Below are 21928 nucleotides of genomic sequence, written 5' to 3'. Positions count from 1 at the left end.
TCGCCTTGCCTTGCCGCGCCTGTTTCTCTCCCTTATCCCAAAACAGACCTATTTTTTGTACCTTATCTCTCGTTAGGATGCGTCATTTTTAAAACCCGTTGTTTAATAGTCACGTATACATGCTTGAGAAGCCTCTAATATTGTCAAAACCTAGACGAAATCTTTGTCTTAACTCTAGCCTTGAGTTGTTTTCAAGAGGTGCTTTCGAAAGTCTGTGCTAGCTAGAAATGGCGACGAAAGCAAGAAATTTTGCTTTAAAAAGCGTAATTTCAGTCGAATAACACTCTCCTGTCAGCTGTAAAAAGGCCAAGTTTTTGCCCAAGGGGTGCTTAAACAATAATTGCACTCTGTATCAGGAGCGTAACAACGAATGCCTCTTTGGCCTGAGATTGTCCAGCCTTGTGAGCACCGGCGCATATTTGGATACCAGACTTACTTCAAGTCAAAAGAAACAAGTCGTGTAAAAACAATAACAAACAAAACTCGTTTGTTAGTTTACGTGAAAGTGTGTAGAAGAGATTTGGCTAGAGAAATGAAAAATTTCTAGACAGCGAATGTCCTCCAGACATTTCGTCTGTAAGAATGTGCTTATGTAACGTCGATTAAATGACATTGGCACTCTGGTTTTAGTGTCAATATACCATTTGTTTCGGGGCGATTTTATCATCTTCTCAACATCACTTGCTTTTAATCTATGATCCTTATCAGTTAAAACAACAAAATCCGCCAAACTACCTATGCTAAACTGCACGCAATGAGGTTTCTTGTTTATGAGCGAAAAAAATCTTTGCCTTACCTATATTAGTAGTTCCTATATAATGTGTGGTGTACCGAGTTTGATGTAAAATAATCTGAAACGCGTACGACGTGCCTGATGACTCCACACACCAGCTCCAACAGACTGAACATCGAGAGAAGATTTAACTAACGCAGTTAACTGCTGATTATCATATCTCAATCACGTTTTTAAGAGAAGAATCTATTTCTGCTGTGAGATCGTTTATCACTTGTCGAGTTGCCTTAAATTTTTGACACGCTAAGTGGGCTAAAGCTGGAGAAGACACAAACAAGCTTGTTTCACAAGATGGTTGTTTGGGTATGTAATTAGCTGCAAATTCACCAGCTACGCTCATTTAACGTGATTTAGGTGTCCATAAGTAGATAATTTTTCTTCTTAGGGATGTCTTAAACCCTGCATGCTTAGGAGTCAAATAATCTCAAGCAATGAAGTGTGAACTTCTATAGAAAAAACGAATGACTTTCCGTGACATGTGTTGGCAACTATATGCTACAATCAAGCACAAACACATTATCAAAAAGGACCTTCTCTATTCTTATGTTCCGACATTATGGAGCATAAACAACCACAGAAACCTAGTTATTATTATTGTTATTTAAACTGTTAATGTTGACGTGTAACGATCTGATACGCAGATGGAGCAAACCGACCCAAATTGGCTTACATTACCTTGTAGGTTATTTATCGACCTCAATGACCTATTTCACGTCATTTCATGATTATAAAGGCGACTTTCTCCGTTACTCGTCTTCCTTTTGGTTTAATCTTGAGAGGAGTGTTTTCCCTTTTTTTTAGAACAATGAAACAATAGCATGGTTCATGAACTAACAGACGAAAGGATTCTGTAACCACCCGCGCCCGAGAAAGAGATTCAAGTTATCACCAGCCTTTAGAAAAGTAACCCCAGAATTAAAAACAGATGTAACGTTGCAACTCATTAACTCTTGTAACTCTTGTTTTGAAGCTTGCACAAAACTCCTTCCCAAGTCGCAGCTCAAGTTGATTTTTTACATAAGAAAATATCCATAGGAAAAAAATAGCGTATCATGCGCTTTCCATAATCGAGCACTTGCTTAACAAAGTGAAGGAATTTGTCTATTTCTCTATTCTCCGGAGAGTTTCTCTCGTTATGCTAAATTTTGCCCCAGTTACAGTTGCGACGTTTGACTGAAAGTAAAAATAAAGTTGTTCTTTAAATAAAAAGCAACACCCACGTCTTAAATGGCTTTACAAGCACGTTATTTCCGTGTGGGCTATTGCTGCAGTTTAGGTCATGAAAAGAGAGAGCGGGATGAAAAACAACAGCTAAGAGGTTGACGCATCGATTGAAGTCTCCTCAGTAATGAAAGAGAATGCTTAAGACAATTGATACAACTGACCCTTTTTTAGTCCTTTAAGACAGCTGGTCTCAGCGAGCTCATCTTTTTCAAAGTGTACTTTATGTCCGTTTGGCACATTAGTAGTTATGAATGAAGTTTACGATGGCTTGCAGCCCAGTGTTGAATGACATACAATCCATTCATAAACAAACATTATGTATAATGACGTCTTAAGCCTTGATCAGTGTAATGTTTATAAAAAAACTCGGTGGAGTGCATTTGTGTTAAGATGTATCCAAAAGCTTGCCTAAGTAGGGGAGCGCAGCCATCCCAGTGGATTAAACCGGCCAATACCCTTTAAACCCAGACAAGCTAGTCGACATGAGTGATAAAGGCGTCTGAATATTTTAATCCTGAACAAGAACGTGGGCAGAGTTTTTCTCCTTATGAGAACAACTTTTTCTAAGGTGTTCAATGAGTTTTCGAAATGTTACATTCCAAAAAAATTTCAACGACACAGTTCTATTTTGTGAGAGGAACTGGTAAATTATCTTAACATTGAACACCCAAGGTAGATCTTAAAGAACTGCTGGAAGGGTATGCCCTACAGTCCCCTATCGTCTACATGTTACTCGAATACCTGAAGGTATCTCATGTATAACTCAATGTCATCTTCAAAGAATTGCACATCACCTCGAAGTGAAAAAACAATTATGCAATGATGCGTCGCTGACTCGCCTATTTCTCGACATGGAAACGAAATCAAATGCTGTGTTTCTCGACGTTTTCAGTAAAATGGATCCAAATTAAACAAAATTTGGAAGGCAGAGCGCTGCTTATGATGTAGGAGTATGTATATATCTGAGTTATTTTCCAAATTATTTTCCCTTGCGAATGGGATTTATAACATATTAAGGCGTTCATGGATATGCTGATGTTCCAGTCCGGAAGGAGGGTTAATTTAATTTGAATATGCATGATTTCCTTATTTGATGAACAAGCTTACAATTTATCCTCTTTTTTCTCTGACGATAGGATTGCATGTTAACTCAAGATATTGAATTCTGGGTCACGGACACGAACTAACAGCATAGGTTTTGGAGTCCAATCTTCGTTAACTCGTACAGCTCAGAGATTAGCCGGAAGAAGTAAACTGGACTTTACAAATATCCGGAAGTGTGGTTAAAATACAATGGGCGTGAATTGCTATAGATTTTCATAAAGGAAATTACCTTTCCGTGGTCATTCAATCAACTTAGAAACATTCTTGATAAAGTAAAATCTTTCCCATGGCTGCACCCACCAAATAAAATGCTTTTTCTCCTCAATCCCTGATATCATCACTAACTGGCAGTCACGAAAGGCGAAAAAACCCTTATCTCCTAAAGACGCCTAATTTTAATCGCTATTGACGTATTAGCTTGTGACTTTATCAGTTTAAGCTGTGTTTGTGTATTACAAGGTGTCGTACAAGTAATTCATGATTTTTATAATTTTCGCCAAAGGGCAACAAAACCAAACTCGTAAGAAGTCAACAAAAAAACTGAAAAGAGAGGTTCAAAACCCGGAAGTTGTCGTGCTATCGTTTATCGACAGTTTTTCTCATTGTTTACAGTCTCAACTCCTATAAGCCGCATCATGAAATGGAATCATTCCTTTAAAAATATTTTTAGTTCATCCTCTCTAAGGCTCTTTGTGACACTCAAGAAAAAGGAGATAAGAAATTATGATGTGGCAAATAAACAGTCTGTTATTATAAACATCACTCATTCTATGAACGAGAAAATTCTAGTTCAAATCGTAATAATGGATATGAAGCGGATTAAGATTTCACTTAGCTTATGTGCTGGTGTGTTTGGGTTTTGGCGTTTTTTTTTTAAGTCATCATTTCTTCTCGAGTTTCACTCCAGTCTCTTCGTTTTTACTCGAAATTACAAGCATTTTTCCAAATTTAACGAAGTTCTCAGTGTTTCGCGTGAACCAAACAGGAAAAACATGTCAACGAAATTTGTGCTGTCTAGAAACCTGTCAATGATAACATATTTCCGATGTATTTTGCTTCTCTAATCTTCTCCATTGAGTGGACTTTTTTAAAATCCGCAAAGGTACACTATCATGTTCAAGGTCTAGGAACGATGCCAAATCTATCTTTCTCCTTAAACTTAGGTAACTTCCTCAGCCATATAATCAAATTAAACCAAACAATCGTAACTTGGATCAAGAGTGTATCTGGCTCACATCCATGATCGCAGGTTTCTCACAAGTTTCCCGCAAGTTTCCCGCGGTTTCGTGCTCTAATCACGCTTTGTGGTTATATTATAAATTGCCTGTCGAAGATTTATTCCTGGCTTAGTTAATTGTATATGCAGCACTTTATATCAGACAAGCTCCTTAGTTTCGTTACGCACCCTTCTGAAAGGAATGAAGAATTTGATAGTGATCATTACTGTTTCTCCAGTTACTCGCAATTCGTCTAGAAATATCTTTGCTCGTTGTGCACTTATCCCTATTTTCCGGGGGTTTTCTCCACGATTTGTTCCAGTCGCGGTGTAGTTGGAAATTGAGTTGCAATCACCTTCAACCAAAAGGACTGTAAAATGGAGTTCGTGTAAACCACACCGAATATTCCGCCTGAGGCAAGGATGTGGGTGACATCCAATAGATAAGAATTGATAAATGAGTTCTCAATAGTTTTTTTTTTTCAAGGAGACAATCCGGCTTTTAAAATAAGATTTTAAAATTTATTGGCTCTGGGATCGATTTCAGTTGACCTGTTATTTACAGACATTACTGAGGTAAATAAAGCAAGCATATCAAAGTTTTACAGTTCGTCATATTATTATATCAAGATTCTAATGTTTGGTTTTCATCGTTAATCCTGATTTAAAGTAGTGCAATTTAACGCACGAATTGTATCATTTAGATGAAGCACTGAGCGTGTGAAATGCAATCCTTGCAATCACCAGCAAGGTGAAATGCGAGGGTGAATGGAAAAATATTATCACAATCAGCTTATGTAAAGACTTTACTGCGGAAAGCTTGAAAAGAGGACGAACATAATTCATAACACGTGAAAAGGTATACGCTCATGTTAAGACATTACTTTCACATTTTCAGAATGATCAAATTCTAAATGTTAGAAAAACTAACATATTTTCTGAAGGCTGGCAAAAGCTGTTTGTGTTTAACACAAATTCACTTTGGCAGACGGGTTAAAAGTGGCACCCTAGCTGTCAGTCACAAAACACAAGAGTCTATCGGCGAGTTCTGTATCAGGACCCCTCAGTTATAAACATATTCAACACAATCTTAGAGCCACTTTAGGTGGTAGAGTTTCAGCCGTTCAAAAAGCAAAGAATCCCATTGTGTGGCTTTCGTGAGCTAAGTAAGCGTTGAAAAGAAGGGGACACACCCAATTCTATTCATTCCCGAATGGCAAAGAATCCCTCATTTGCTTATGCGAACCAGACTTATTCGGACAGCTCATTTGTTTTATTCCGGTGTGGTTTTTTGAAACCTTTTTACATTAATTCTGCCGTGTAATTACCAATTTCCCTCGGTCGATAGAAGTAATGCTGACTTAGCTACCCTCCTGTTTGAAGCACCGACATTTCTAAAAATGGCTTTCTTTTGTTAGAAAATTTATTTGAACTGAAAGAATTTGGCTTTTTTTCTTTACCGAAGTAAGTTCTTTTCCACCAATGGAATGTCCAATCTCAAGTCATTTTGAAATGAAAACTGCTACGAGGTCTGTTCCCACGACACCAAAGTTTAACGCCAAAGGAGTTTGGTGGAGTTTATTGCATTTTGTGGTTTTTTCAACATCTTTAAATGTACTTACTCTTCAATAAAGCAGCCTAATCTGAGCAAAAGATCGGATTTTACTGCTCTGGGATTTCCGTTTAAAAATTTAATTAACCACTAATTGAAAAGGAAGATTTTTTCACAACTGACTACAACAATCTACGTTGCTTTTGTCGGAAGCGAGCATTACGACGCAACTTGTGTGTTCTGTGCAACAAACAAAAGAATTTTTGCAATAACCTGCGAAATAAACGAAATTCCTTCTAGGAGATGAAAAATTCTATGGTTGGTAAAGTATTTCACAACGATTTGAGAATTTCGTCTTAATTGACTTTTCCTAAATTGCTTTACTAAGCCACTTTGTTCGTGGTTTTCAGGCAATAAGTTTACGAGCGCGCATGCATTGACAGGGAACAGAAAAGAATTCTGGCTACCGTAAATTTCAAGCACAAGTCGGCTTCTAATTTGGAGGAATCTTATTTCTCACTGTTTCGGTTTAGATGTAGAAAAATTGTTTTTTTCTAGTCAACTGACTGCTTGCAATTTATGTTAAAATTTAATGTAGAATTTGGACTTGCCGCAGAACTTTCTCTTATTTCAAACCATTAAAATTGGTTTCGTAGCATTTGATACCTAAATTTTCAATGATGTAGTTTGAATCGTGAATTTAGTTACAATGTAGAAGAAAAGCTCCGTTGTTGAAGTTTTTCGATATCGATACAATGCTTAACTTTCGTCCAATATTTCGCATATCGCTCATAATCCTTCTTGAGATTAAATGTTGTCTAATTCCGCCTTTTGTAAGTGCTTCCGTACTCCAATACATTAATATTCAAGACATAATTTCAGTTAATAATTCCTTCCTGAGGTCAACTGATCTGATTCCGATAGTTCACAAAACCGGCCGGAATTAATTTCTTTTCGGTCTTGACCTTCGAAGGAGCATTGTTGAGATTAACTCAGGATTGTAAAAAGTTAGAGGATGCCTTTCTGCACAATTTCTTAGATGGTAGTAAAGAAATATGCAAAATATAGAAAACCAGAATACCAACAAAATGAAATTTTTTAACAATGGGAAGAAAAACTAACTTTCAACCGAAAGTCAAGCAATTACGAATTTGATTGAACAAATATTCGCGTGATACATTTCCAGACGTTGAAGAGAAATCACTTGCCCTAGCATGTATTAAAGCTAGACTTTGATTTCTGTCAGTTTTCTTACAAATGAAAGCCTCCCCGGTTACTCCCTCTGGAAAACTGAGTTCGTTATTACTTTATTTCTGAAGAATTTGGAAAATTGCGCGGATGAAAAGGCATTGATAAACAAAAGGTTCACCGCTTAGCGTTACAGCTAGAGTCAACGGCGTAACCTTACCAACTGTTGATTTTATTTTTAGCCCGGTAGCTGTTATCAAAATCTTGGAGATGATAGCGATAAGTCTTTTCTCTATAAAAAGGTATGTCGAACCTCTAAAGAAAGCGGCATGACCGAATTATTGATAGCTGGACTGTCGGCAAGATAAGGTATGTGTAGTTCATCTATAACCGCTGATGCGTTATCAGCGCACGCTGCTTTGTTCAAATATACTTCAAACGGATATTTGACAGACAGATTTAGAAATTAATTTCCCTTGCAGTGGTTTACAATAACAGGAGCCAAACAAACTAATATGTTCCTAGCAGGCTTTGAGATCAAGCTTTAGAAGCTTTGCTTTTCAAGTGTTTTTATGCGAATGCGTGAATATTTTCGACCGTTACACTAATCTGCCCTAATTCGTGGGTGATACTGGAATGAATTTTACAGAAAATACCAAAATTAAACTTTCCCTGATGTCGTGTAGCATTAAGCGAAACACTAGTAGAGTAATTTATGAGAAAGGCGGTCAAAAACAGCAATCCACTTGACAAAATAAACATTTTGCCCCTATGCAACAGTTGTAACTCAACGTAATCAGTATTCACTGATGACAGGTTTAAAGCCTGCCAGCTTTCTCTATCCTTGATTCGATTTCCTGTGTTTGACCCCAAGTTTTAGGTTTCTCTGGACTCCCAACTTTGAAAAAACAAATATTCTAGAAATTGAGCTGGCATTTGCAGCGGATACAAGTATGTGATTACAATTCAAATAGTCTGTGAACTGAAGAAAAATACGAGAAAAATGAGCCGTTACTCTATGTGAGTGTGATTCTTGCAATGAATGTTGACCTAAATACATTATCTTTATTTTTCCACGCGCCGTTGAGATGAATAGCTGTTTTTGAAAATCTGAAATGATTGAATAGCTAAGTGTAGCGAAGCTTTCAACACATTTTTCTAAGTAGCCTTGTCGCTGGACATTTAACGAAGCAAATTTTGCTCGTTTAAAAAGCAATATTCAGTCCGCATAATGATTTGTACTTAAACAGCTCACAAATTTCTCCTGCTGATAAAATAAAGTTTCTGGATAGTCGGATACTTTGTGAAAGCTGTACGCTTTTGGTTCACAGTGGCTGTCATCTGTTTTCTACATTACGATAAAAATTTAGTTTCCTGTAAGACAGAATAATCTAGAAAGCTTAAAATCTTTTTCCCTTTTAAGATATTCGAAAGCCAAATAAATGACTTTTTCGTTACATTGAAGAGAACATTAAATGTTGCCAAAATTCCAAGATGACATAATTTTTTTCACTCGTCGTTTCCTACTATACTCCACTTCGACTTTGCTCATAATTAATTCTAAGAATTAGCCATACAGATAAGTATTTTTTAGTGTAAAGTTTACCAAATATTCTCGATAACAGTAATAGAAAAAAGGTAATTATAACTCAAAAGATATTCCCTTAAACCGGGCATGTCTGATTCCGAGAAATTATCCATGCTTGGAATAAGCTTCAAGGTTGAAATAATTTATTTTTGTGGATATAGTTTGACTTTGATGCACAGTGTAATCATTTATCTAAGTTAAACTCGCTGTGCTTGGAATAAAAAAAGCTGCAAGAGGAATGAATTGTTTTGAAGTCTGCGACCGCAAGAATGTTATACTTTTTGTTTTTAATATTGTTTAGTGAAAAACGCAATAAAGGTTTAGTTTTTGCCTCTTGTCAAAGCGCACGGCACTTACCGATCTCCCAAATGACAGCTCTTGACTTGAGTCACAATCCAAGCGTCTGTGTCTTGTCTTCCTGTAACAACAGGCCCTGCACGATATGGTTCACTATCAAATTCATTCAAGGTTTCCTGTCAGAGGAACGAAAAAAGAAACTACCATGGAATACGTGTTTTGAAGCTGATAAAAAGTTCCTACGTCTGACCGCAATGTAATCAAAACTCATGAAACTTGACTCTTGGTCACTGGCAGATGTTCAGTAGGTTTTGCCCTTGATGCACACGCGGGTCAAATGAACCGATTACAAGGCTTGTTTCCTTAGCTGCATTACATCTTCGCAAGGAATTTAATAATCTACAACAACGGAAACAAGCTTGACTATTTAGGTAATCTAAAATCTAATTCATACGTTGCTACGCGCAATACCTTTTTTTGTTGATTTCACGTTCGCGTTTCTTCCGGTGATCGACCAAAAACCCTTTCGCTCGAGATTTCGTCGCGTCTGTGTCACTTAATAAACGCGTCACATTAGCTATGCAAAAACAGCTTGGATTTGATTGAAAGGGGCTTTGGTACCACTTTACAGGTTGCGAATGTTTGTAGATCGTCAACAATACATTGTTGTTGATGTGCGAAAGCTCCATTGTATACCGCGGGAAAAAGCAAACATGGTAGCAGAAGATGGCCGAGAGGTCGGGCAAAGTTTACATTTGAAAGTGCAAAATTAATTACGCTCAGCAGTTTTAATTGTACACGGAAAGAAATCGTATTTAGTAATTTTCAACTGGATCGGCTGCAATCGTGGCTCAACTCTCTTGGGTAAATCGAATTGTCTTGTGTCGTCTCAATTTACTTGCACGGCGATTTAATTATCTCCCGAAGCAATTTCCATAAACAAACTCTGGGGGCTCAGATTAAGAGCACAACTTGTAACCAACTAACAATAAACGAACAAAATTTGATACACAAATTTTGCAAATTAAGCTGGCTTGTGTTACCTTCCGAAGTTTGCTGAATCAGAAAAACGCTATAATTTGCATACAAGAGAGACACCAACTAAAAAAGGAGTTTTGTTTCAAAAGTTTTCATTAGTTATTCTTTATCTGTACATTGCATAGTACTCTAGGTTTATTATTTTTTTACTCTGATAGGACGACCTCGATAAAACCATCGACCGTAAGGCAAAAAATTAAATTCCTCCCGGTAATCTACAAGATCAATGTACAACTTTAAGCTGTAGCAAAAATATGCAATTTTTTTGGAACCCATATTGAGTTTTTTAATCAACCAAATGAAACTTTCAGAAATTTGTTTGCGCGCGTCTCCCTGAAGATGATGCGAATCTTATTCCTCTCCATCCCCCCTATTTGTCATCGTTTGTGTCTTCCATTTGATCCAGTTATTTTCTAGGTTACCTCGACACCGAAACTATTTTACTCTACCGGAAAAGTCATTGTAACCTAAAGTAAACGCGAACGACTGTCTAAGTTCGCTGCGCACGTGTGCTAATAGCTCTTGAAACTGTTGCTTCAAAGCTATTTCCGGTGCTTTGTTTGAGTTGTTCAGACATGCACTTGCACCAGCGAATTGACTTTTGAGAAGATGTATTCATTGAGCGACTTTATCTCGCTTAATAGTTTACAAGCTCACATCTGGAAATATATTCTACTTAATAAACCACCATTTTGCTTGCGCAGGACACTGAACTAAATTTGGTTAAAAATTACTTCGAGGGAAGTTTCTATTTACAGCACTTCATGAAAGTATAAATACACCAGCAGGTAAATTTACGAAGTTAATCAAAGTTGGCTCAAGATTTTTAAAGTCGATTTAAGTTGCAATGAGGTCTTTGCTGCCGCTTTCCCCGGACTCGATTTTTAGGTTTACAGTATTTTTGTAAGCAAAGAAAACATAGGTGTGTCCAAACACAGGGGAATTTGTGCAGCACTTCATCATCAGACGTTAAAAACAATCAAAGCTGGCAAACAAAAGCTGACCAAAACTAAAATCATTTGGATTTCCAAAATAAAATTTTCTCTCAGAAGTGGTGTGCGGGTTAATGGAAAAAAAACTAACTGTAACTTCGTTACAACATTTTTCTCATTTTACAGCTGTTCCTTGTAATATTGTTCTTTACAACAATATTATTGTTAATTACTATTCTGTGGTTTGCAAACTGTCGAAGAAATCTTTACTTCAAAAGCTTTCTTTGCGCAACTTACCAGAAACTTACCGCGTGTAGGTCAAAGAGATAAAATCTTGCAAACCTTGCTAACACACACGCGACCGACTTGAAAACCACATCAATATTCACAGCGAGAGGTGATAGGCACCGTTGTTTTGACTTGTTATTTCAGAAGCAGGCAGCGCCGTGGTTTCGCCTCGCCCGGAAACAAAATAATCAAGTGTGGGAAAGAAGTCAAAGAAGGCATTGAATCCTATATCCTGGGCGATCTTTGCGGTTTTAGGAGCTAGTCGATCTGTTAAATTTAGCGCGTTGATAAATCAGCCCTGAGGCACCACAAGAGCCTAAAAAAGGCCGATTGGATTTTATTATTAAGAAGAATCAACTTACGATCGTATTCATTCTTTAGAAATAAATTTGACCAGTTTCTATCACACAAATTTAACGAGGAAACTACTAGTTGGCCAATTAAGCTCGATTCATTTCTCGTAGTTGTTGCTCGTTGTGGAAAACCTTCTGTTAGGAAAATAGAGAGCACTCAGTCCAAGTTCACAGTACGTTATCTTGATTGTAAAAAGAAAAAACCGAGACACTTCACAATTTAAAATTTAGCCCAATTTCAGGGTGCGGCTCCGATTAGTTTAGATACGGATAACTCTAAAGGTTCTTTGGCACCCGGTTGGCTAAATTCTAGATTCTATATCAAAAGAGACAAGCTTTCTCAAAACTAAATAAACGCTAAACTTTGAATGACTTATTTGTTTGATCTTACCGAGATAAAAAAAAATGTGACTTTTGTTTTTGGTGATTGAATCGAATGTGTAACAAAACTGATTAAAAAAACATGACATGGATGGTGAAGACAAACATAGTTTTGTGAAAACAGGAAAACAGGAAAAGGGTGTTACGACCTGGGAGACTATGAATTGAAGCAAAATTGTCAGATATAAAGGAAACATTCAAAACAATTAACGCATTAGTGAAACCGCATTAGAAAAATTGTTGAAGTTCAACCTGACTGAGAATGACAGGAGATGGATTAAAAACAACAGGTGGATAGAGAATAGAATACTCTTTGGTCTCTTTGAGGAGATGTAGATAGAGTCGCCAGTGGCTCATGGGAAGGAACAGGGTTAGGAAGATCAACTGAAATAGTTGTCCGAGAATAGAATTTTGAAAGTCAAAACAAGAAGTGGCCTTGAAAATGACTTGAGGAAACGTCAGTACCGGAACTAAAAACGCAATGAACTCTTAACTAGGAACAAGGTTATATGAAATTAAATTATTGATTTAATAGCTCAGTCAAGACTGGAATTCAGAGGCCACTGAAAAATATACACTTTAAGTTAAAATATTTTTAACTCGTGAACTAAACTGCCTTCAAGCTTTATTAAGGTAAACCGGTCTAAAATTTGAAATTTTTTTACTTAAATAGGGCAACTTCAAGAAGTTACTCAGTAAACAATCTGTTTTATTAGACCATTTGATTGTCAATTTTCACGCTCTCCAAAACAGTCGACGTGTGTTTTAAACCTTTTTTCTTCAACCTGATTTCTTTTAAGTTGTAATCTTGGGAATCTCTATATTGCTACTGAACGTGATGAACAGCGGCTTATCTTCTCTCTTATTTATGCGATCTATTTAAGTAAGTATCAGATTTACTAACAATCACCACACTTGGATTTGAATTTTTCAGTGCATGGTCAAATAAATCTTTCGCACTTCCTATCGTCATTTGCTTGAGAAAATCAATGTTTTGAGCGCTTTTCGATTAAATATCTAGAAACCAAACTCGATGGATGCAAAGTTATCAATGACCAATCAGAACAAAACAAAAATAGGAAGCCATTGAAAAACCAGTACTCTCATGTAATCGGCATTAAGCGCGGGAAACGCGAGCTGAAGTTATTTACTTTTCATCTGATTGGTTGAGAAGAAGGAACGAGTTTCCTAAACCAACTACGAAGCGAACCTAAGCGAAATCAGTCAACCCAGATTTATTTCAGCTGAAACATTTTCCCATCAAATTCTGTATGATCATTTTGAAAAAATCAAACTATCAACTTGCCTTTCTCATGAAGATCCTTGTCACATGAAAGACGACAATTTCCTTAATGCTACAGCACGCTGAAGTTTACACCGACGGATCCAATATGGCGCGTTTTTCACACCAATATTATAAAGTACTTTCGCGTGAGAGTGTGTCTTGGTTCAGGGGGGTATGAATTAATGAACAAAATTTATTGAAAACGGTGTTAGTTGCTACTAAAAATAAAAATTTTCTGGTATTGATCAACCACAAAAGGCAGAAAATGCCGCCAAAGGATGTATCAATTTCTTAAAAGAAACATTTCGTGAATTACAGCGATATAAACACAATATAAAGCGTATGATAGTGCTTATGTTTGCGCTGAAGCCACTGAACTCCTAAGTATCTTTTACTTTGGTACGATAGCTTGTCGTGATCTCGATTTATTTCTGCGCATTCAGTGAAAACTTCAACACAGCTGAAGAAATCTAACTCAGCGATTTATGCAATGACAGTTGTGGTACAGTTATTAGATGTTTGATAAAACGCCATCATATTAGCTCAACCTCATAGTTGCGTGATTATGAATATTCGCCCACGAATATTCACAGCTGTAAACTTCTTTGTGCCTTTGTAAAACCCTTGGATGTGAAACAGTTGACCGCAGCAGTAGGCTGTGATCTCAATCAAGCCTCTGTTTAAACTCCCCAGTAAGAAATAACCGGAAAACTCTAAATACAATCTGTACCTGCTTGAAAAAGGGAGTTTTCAATCACCAGTAACCAAATGTAGTTCACTTCAAAGGTTTACCGTCGACAAGTGCCTATTCATGATAACCCAATGTTACTGAAAGCAGCTGAAAGCTATCACTATATAAGTGAGCAATGGAGATTGAGTGATTTTTTTCATCTACGCCAAAAATGGACAATACTCAGCCGCGAAGTCTAGGCGTCAGGACGTACAAACTGGTTTCCGGCGCCTAAAGCCCTTTTTTTTCCTTTTACCTCTCAGGAACAGGAAATATGGGGCGTAAAAGCACAGAGGGATGGGAAATAAGAACAGAATCAACAACCTATGCAAATTACGCAACTCGATAAGAGACATGATGTTAATCTCTTAGGCTAAGAATTTCAATATATTTTTCGGCGGAGGATTATTAAGAATTAGCTTCACTCCGCTGTAACTGACTCACTGAGAGAAGCCATGCGCTCACGTTGACTTCTCTAACGTTTCCCAGCATGGACAATTCAAGCACCTAGCATGATATGTTCTTGTTAATGTTTTATCTCAGGGAAGCTTTCAGCTTGAATTATGACTGAGTAAAAGTGAGACAATACTTGGCTCTTAAGTTAAAAAGCAATATTTCAAATGTCAAAATTTGAGGTGTATTTCTTTTTTCCACTTAAAGTTCTTGGTTATTTGGGGGAAATTTCACTCTTGTCTTAAACTTAAAAGATCATTGATGCTGTTAATGATTCTTTTTCTAATCTGCATTCATGTTTAGAATTTTTTCCTTTCATTTCTTTCCCAAACTGTTTAACCCTTATCTAAATGAAAGGTTATAAAAGTTTTTCTTCTCAGAAATCACAAATTGTGCAGGTATTATGGTATTTCGATTAAACCGACAGTCCAAAAGGTTTTGAGCATCAAACACACAGCAAAAGACTTGTTTAGCACCTTGCCAATTAAAACTGACAAATATGGCTTTGAGATTTGTTTCTTTTGCACTCGATCTGTTGTGATCATGTCAAGCCCTTGATTCTACATAAAATGTTGAACTCTGGAGCCGAAACGCGTTCGAAGTGGCGTTGAATGGGTCAAACTGTCTGCATGTCGAAACCATTTGGCCGACATTGTAAATTTTTATAAAAGATTCTATTGTGTTCGTTGAAGTTCATGCCTGGGTGCTTGCGAAAAGTCAGTGAACCTTGGAATATTTATGATTTCAGTTGCAAATATTGGTCTGTCAGTGTGGGAAAATGGAGAACAACAATTTTTGAACGTTAAAGTGTCTTCAGTATTTCCACAGAACCCCGTAAAACCTGACTTTATTACGATATTAGCTTCATCGAGGGGAAGTTGGTAAAACAACAATAACGATTTCGTATCCAAATGTAAAAAAAGATCGGAGCGAATGTCTCACTATAGAGCTCAATCATTAAAATACACGGAAGGTCTTTGAAAAACGTAGGTTCTTTACCCCCACGAAAAGCTTTTCACTCTATCCATCATAGAATTTCTGATCCCGTCTTTTTTTGGCTTCGAAAATTGTGCCAAATTTACTTGACTTAAAGTTGTAATTGTATGTCGCTAATTTTCCGTTCGATTTATGTAAGTCAGCGTGAGTTTAAAAACACTATTCAAAGACGAAAAGAGCGTTACAAGTCATTTACACAGCTAGATAAATTTCGCAGTCGCAAAACTCCAGGAATTACAGTTCGAACTTTGCTGCAAATTCGCAGAGTAAACAAGACATCTATGCCAAAAATGTGTCGAAAGATCTGAACAAGAAAAATTGTACCATACCTTTTAAGCTGCCACGAGCGGTCAATATGGATCAGAGTTGTCTTTAGAGATCTCTTGTATTCAAGAGAAAAATCCTCTTTCCTGAGCTGTAAACTTTCTTATGTTGTTTCCTCGCAAAGCCCTCCAATAGAAATCTTCAACTCCCAAACAGTTCTTGCTCGAACAGCGAGATAAAAATTTCAGCTACTGGTTTGACTTCGTTGCCACCGTCAGACAAAGAGCGCGTAGCTTAACGATATGCAAACGTTGCTCCAGGCGATCAGGCGGCGACTTTTCTCAAAATGTCACAGAACAAAGACTTTATCTTAGTCGCTCAAGGGTCTTTGCACTTGCGCTGTAGTCGAAAGAAAGTTTAAGGCACTTTTCTCATTTAAATGCAGTGTTTTTAAAACGTGCTTTGACAATGGACCTAAAAAGCCATTTACAATACTGTAAATGTGTTTTGTAACGCCTCAGTTCACTCGCGAAATTAACGTCTTTGATGGGTTTTTGCGGTTTAGTAGTGTTTGAAAGCAAATAGATCATGTTTGACTTTTCATAAAACCAGAAAAAAAAATTACAAAAGCCAGTTAGTTTTACACATGTTATTTTTGCCGGTATCCTTCTGACGTTATTTTGTTCAAATACTGAAATATACACTTGTCGCTAAAATAGAAAATTACTTGAAATGTGCCATGTTGGTAGAATTTTGAAAGTATTTAGCAATACAAGTTTTCTCGCGTGCGCCGTATTAACGACCTTTGTTGCAATATCAGCCGTCAGAGTCTTAATTTACTTCTTCTATGTTCGTCATGCTCAGCGGAAAATTTGTGAGAACTTTTTCACAACAGGGGAGAGCTGTTCTATTCACCTGCTGCTCAGTTCAGTGTATTTTTGTAAGCTTTTATTCAGAACAAAGAACATGATCCAGAAAACTCTTTATTCTATTTTCCAGCAATTAAAGGCATTATCCTAAAACAAATCGAAACAAAACGATCCACCAAATTCTTTTTTTAAAAAGAAAAAGTTTCAATCTAATGTTTTCCTTCGAAGATGGAGAAAATTTGAGATAAAATTTAGCTACTGGCTAGCGAGACCTCTGTGCATAGTTGTTTCACTGTTTTACAATAACAATATTATGAAATGCAAGTCTGTTACATTCCGAATTTTTTTGTAATTGGCCGTTTCAAAGTATTTTGAAGCACCAATTTTGCAAATAGTTTTTCTTTTTTGTATTAAAAAGGCGAATGAGAAACCTTCTCTATGTTGTCTTTGTTGTGGCCCATGTCGAAAGTGGCGATTTTGCGATGTTCCGCTCACAGAGGTTAAAAGAACCTCGTTGGTGATTTAATTCGTACGTGATACGCCTTCTACATCGTGTTAATCAAGTGTTTGAAATTGTTTTCCGGATTTCTAAATTAACTTCGGTTATTCTGAAAAACTCCTTAACCTTCTCGTCGCCAACTCTAAGTGGATACTTAAATTTCTCCGCCTCTTTACAATATTTTCCAACCAGATTGGCCCAATCTGAAATGACAACATTTCTACTTGGATTTGAAGGATGCGTTCCTTCCTAAAACTGCAGCTGGTTCATGCATTGCAGCTGAGAATTAGCCCTTAGGCCTCTGAAGACAACGCTGTCTAGTTTGCCGTGTGAAGCATAATTTTAAGAGTGCTTTATGTGAGACAAATGCACCGGTCAGTTCAATGGCCAAACACTTGCCTTTTTGTGTTACAATTGAAAAAAGTAAGAGCAATGTTTTTGCGGCCGACAAAACCTTGAACTAACACCCAACGATCTGAGCTCTTGAAACCTGCTTGGTTAGTTTAACAAGATTAACGTAAAAGTGAATTGCAAACCATCGATGGCGTGAGAAGGCGTAAATAGCTTGAAGTGTGTTTTTGATTTTGCTGTGTATTTACGCCAATTACAGATTTCAAACATGAGTGCAAAGTATTGTGATGTTAAATAAACAGAATGTAGCCTGAAGCCATCGGCACTACGAGAAGCTATTTCCGGAAATTCTATTCAAGTCCTTTCAGCTATGATGAGCGTGACCTGCCCATCCAAAGGTGTTAATGCTCATTAAAGACTTTCCGGTGAGTGAGTAAAAACGCGTGTAAAACTTTGAAAACAGCTTTTACAGTCAACAATGATAAAATGTAACACAAAGATATGTTATCATTTGGGTTGTCAGTACTAAATAACTTAACTATGGTCAACCGAATGGACGTGGAAACTAAATTTATTTGGTCGTTTTGAGATATCTTTTTCAGCTAGATGGAAAACAATCACTTCTTTTTGGACTCTGAAATAAACTCATTTGAATGAGTTGCAATTACTTAGATTCCTTAAAATGTCAGTTTAGCTCAGATATTTGACATTTCATAGATGATACATTTTCCAGCTGACGAGCTTAGGTTTTCTCAAAATCAGTTTGCCGGCAACGAGACCGTTTGCAAAGTTCTGATGTCTTAGCACTTGACAGATAGCTGTATGTTCGTTTCCAGCAGCGCTTCTAAACTTTGAGGTCGTTAAAGTGATATGCTACCAAATGCTGCATAAATTTCGCTTGCCTGAAGACAGCGTAGGCTATTTCATTTCAAAATTTTAAACAAAACTTGAAAACTTTTCTATCCTCTCTAAATTTCAAGACAAATCTTTTAGCGAAAATTTCCACAGCCACGAATGAGCCATATGCGAGAGGCATTTTGTTTTCTTACAACTCAGAGATATTCATAACACCTATACAAAACAGACTTCACACTTTTGAATGACTGGGTACTGCAAAGCCAATATAGCAAGCTGGTCGCATATTAGATGACTTAAAAGAAGGGGTTAAGCAAAGACCACTAGTCTTTGCATCTCTGATACTTGAAAACGAATGTAGTAAACTGTACATGAGATCTCTTTGACTCGATTTGCTTGATTGGAACTCGCCAGAATGGTCGCCGGCATGCACTTGTTAGCAGCGCGTGGGTTTAAAACTCAAGGAGAGCCAGCCTCTTGAGAAATAAGATTTGTTTTGTTTTTGTTCTTTAAGTACATTAAATCTCACCTTATATTCCTGTCTTTGAATTTCTGCTGTAAGTTCAACAATTTTTTACGAAGAGGGTAACGAAGCCACCAGTAACACATAAGAAACCATCGCAGGCGGTTACACTTCTGCGCTCCGAGCACAAATATGGGTCTAACATTTGGCACAAAAGAATAATTTTACTTTGTTTCAATCAAGCGATCGTATTCTCCTAGTTTCAATAAACAAACCCTGTTCAAAGCTCAACCAATCAAAATAAAAAGACGTATCTAAACTTGACATTCATCAAAAGCATAGTCTGAAAAAAATTTTAAAAAAAAATTTTTTTTGGTTTTTAAACATTCAACTGCCCATTTGAAGCAAATTCAATTTTTTTACAACTTCTTGTTATCCTTCGACTCGCAGCTGAAGCGTAATTAAATGAACGGTAATGAACCTCGCGAATGTTTGATCTGTACTCGAGCATGTTAATTATGTCCCTCAATTGCAATTAACGCCACGTGTGCAATTGTTTACTCAGCATTCGCGTGGCAGGTGTGTTATTGTTCTCATTTACCTCGGCCAATCTCGTTTTTTCGCGCCCTCACGAATTGATTTACTCGCAAAAGCCTGCTAGCATTTGGCTTTTTTGCCGCCGCGTCTTAAGCGATATAATTTTCAGGTGGTGTTGTCTTTCATTCGCGTCGCTGGATAAAGGAATCAATTAAACCACCACGTGCGCATCTAAAAGTAAAAGATGTAACGAGGTGTCATCGAATTCTAACCGTCATCAACCGTGGGAATTTTTAGACTGCCATTACGTTCCTTGTCCGTTAAAAGTCAAGGGAAAAAATTCGATGCGAAATGATGATAACCTGTTCAGAAAATAATTATAATTTTTAACTTCAAAGCACAATAACTTGATTGATATTGAATCTCTTACTCTTACACATCAACTCGGAAGAGAAATGAGTGAAGCGTGGCTTACATTTCTTGAGAAAACGAGGTCACCCTCTCAGTTGAATAGGTTGCAAGTAAGCCATGCGTTCAATCTAATATTTCGTGAAATCGGCGTTTATAATTTTTCACTTTCGGGTGATGGTTTTCATGAAAAATCACTTTTTCAAAAAATTGATGTTATGACAATCTGGAACTACAATAGTATAAAACTTTAAATCTCAACGTTCATAGATGACCCGCAGTTCAGCAGGTCTTTGAAAGCGTTCATGTACGAAGTGTACAACACCAGTTTTTCTTTGTTTATTTGTTTGAGTTAGAATCCAAGCTGAGATTTCGACCCAAATCCCGTCTTTCCCACGGGTTGTTTATGCTTCGAACAAATGATCGAGCACGCGACCATTGTTCACGCGTACGTGATCGTACTCTCGAACGTTTGATCATTTCATCGCACACGTGTGGGTGTTGCCGTGACACGTGTCACTTTTCGTTCACTATGAAGTCTTTTGTTTGACACGATGCCGAAGAAACAGGTGTATGGCGAAATCATGATCGGTTCCCACGGTCCCATCGATCTTTTTCAGCCCTAATAAACTTGTTTGTCGTGGTATAAAGAGGTTCGTCACACCTGCAGAGCTGCGCTTTTACAGCATCGTTTTTCTCTTTGTTCCATGCGCGTGGCAAGTGTTTTCTGGGCTGGTATTAATCTTTTGCAACCCAAGTCTCTGTACAAACGCTTTTGAGAATGTTAATACTAGCAGAAAGCTTGTCGCTTTTTAATCTATTTTGGGCTTTGCTTGTAACCAAGATTACTGTATTCAGTTGATAGAGCATTTGACTCTTGAAATCTGACTCAGACAATTTTCTTTGTTCTTCATTTGTAAAAAATGTTTAGCATTATTGTCATCAACCGTTTGAAGGATGTGCTGCTAATGAAGACGCGCCATTTAACAGCCCTGAACATCTGGGCTTGCCGCTCATCTCGTTGTGTGTGCAGCAGCACTCAGACGTCCATCATTAATGTTCTTCTGTGTAAGGTCCAATATTAGCGGCGTACTGAAAAACATTTCGGTAATGTGGAAAACTGCTTTAAAAGAGCTTAAACCGCAAGAAAATAGGGAGTAAATCATTTGACTTCTAAGAGTGACCTATATCTAACTTCTCTCTACAGTATCACTCCTGGGTCACAAATTAAGTTCACAAGGATAAAGGAAATAATCACGGACTAAAGAAGCTCTTGATTGTGAAACAGATTCTCCTTACCAGCACCTTAGAAAATGTATTGATAACAGAATTGAGAAAAAAGGAAATAATCACGCACTAAAGAAGCTCTTGATTGTTAAACAGATTCTCCTTATCAGCACCTTAGGAAATGTATTAATAACAAAATTGAGAAAATGCATACTGATGTTAGAATGTAGAGGGTTAAAGGAAAGCGTTTATAGCGACGGTTAACTATAGATACAGTTTTTTTTCCAGCAGTAGTCTCAGTCTGACGACTTATTATCTCTAGCCTTAAGTCAACACATCAGATAGAAAAATAATAAAAACTTTCTTTGCACGACTAATGCAAATATTTTCGTTTTAACGTACAAATGGCTGATATCTGTCGTCAAGAAGTTGAATATGGCTCGTTAGCCGTCTGCCGCATTCGTTAGGCTCAGCTCCTCTAACAGTTTTTTAGGGCTTCATCGGAAAAATACCCCATAAGTAAAGAGAAGCCAGAGAGCTAAGAGAATAGTTATCCTGAATCAGGGAAGATGAACACGTATATCGGCAAGTGACGAGCTTCAAAAAGAATCGAAGCGGAATTTTCAAGAAGTCACAAAAACGTCACAAAAAGTGTAGAATCTTTTCCAGATACACATTTACTAATTGGTAACTGCCTTAGTTAGTATCACTTTACCTTTCAAATAGACCTTTAATAATGTCTTTATAGTTTAAGTTATAACAATCCGGAGAGCAGACGTAACAATTACTCCAGAAAATGTTATTCAACCGTCAAAAGCAAACCTTAACAGTGTGTGAGATACTAACGCAACAATCCACCTTGAGAGAATCCTAGTCGTGCATATGATACTAAAGTAACAATCAACCAAGAACAACTCTTAAAAGTGTACTAGATACCTAAACAACGATCCATCTAAAGAGAATCTTAACAGTGCGCAAGATGCCAACGTAATAATCAATCGAAAGAGAATCTTAGGTGTGCGCGAGATACCAACGTA

The 21928-nt window shown here is 37.2% G+C and overlaps 1 protein-coding gene across 4 annotated transcripts in view; it reads right to left on the bottom strand.

Moving 5' to 3' along the window:
- The window catches only part of LOC113680656 (uncharacterized), a 28525-nt gene extending 9611 nt beyond the window's left edge, over positions 1–18914 (bottom strand). The window contains exons 1-2 of one of the 4 annotated variants that reach the window (XM_089180703.1): positions 18786–18914; positions 9023–9138 (exon numbers count right to left, since the gene is read on the bottom strand). The gene's annotated coding sequence lies outside the window, so the exon portion shown is untranslated. Of the gene's footprint in view, positions 1–9022; positions 9139–9433; positions 9551–13969; positions 14077–15747; positions 16176–18785 lie in introns of those variants that run through there. The other 3 variants (XM_027197686.2, XM_089180702.1, XM_089180701.1) reach the window with 3 other exon arrangements.
- Positions 18915–21928: the final 3014 nt, after the last annotated feature.

This window comes from Pocillopora damicornis, chromosome 8 (assembly GCF_964200805.1).
Source record: "Pocillopora damicornis chromosome 8, jaPocDami1.2, whole genome shotgun sequence".
Taxonomy (NCBI): Eukaryota; Metazoa; Cnidaria; class Anthozoa; order Scleractinia; family Pocilloporidae; genus Pocillopora; species Pocillopora damicornis.
Note: the sequence above shows the minus strand (reverse complement) of the source record. Positions and strands in the feature narration are given on the sequence as shown.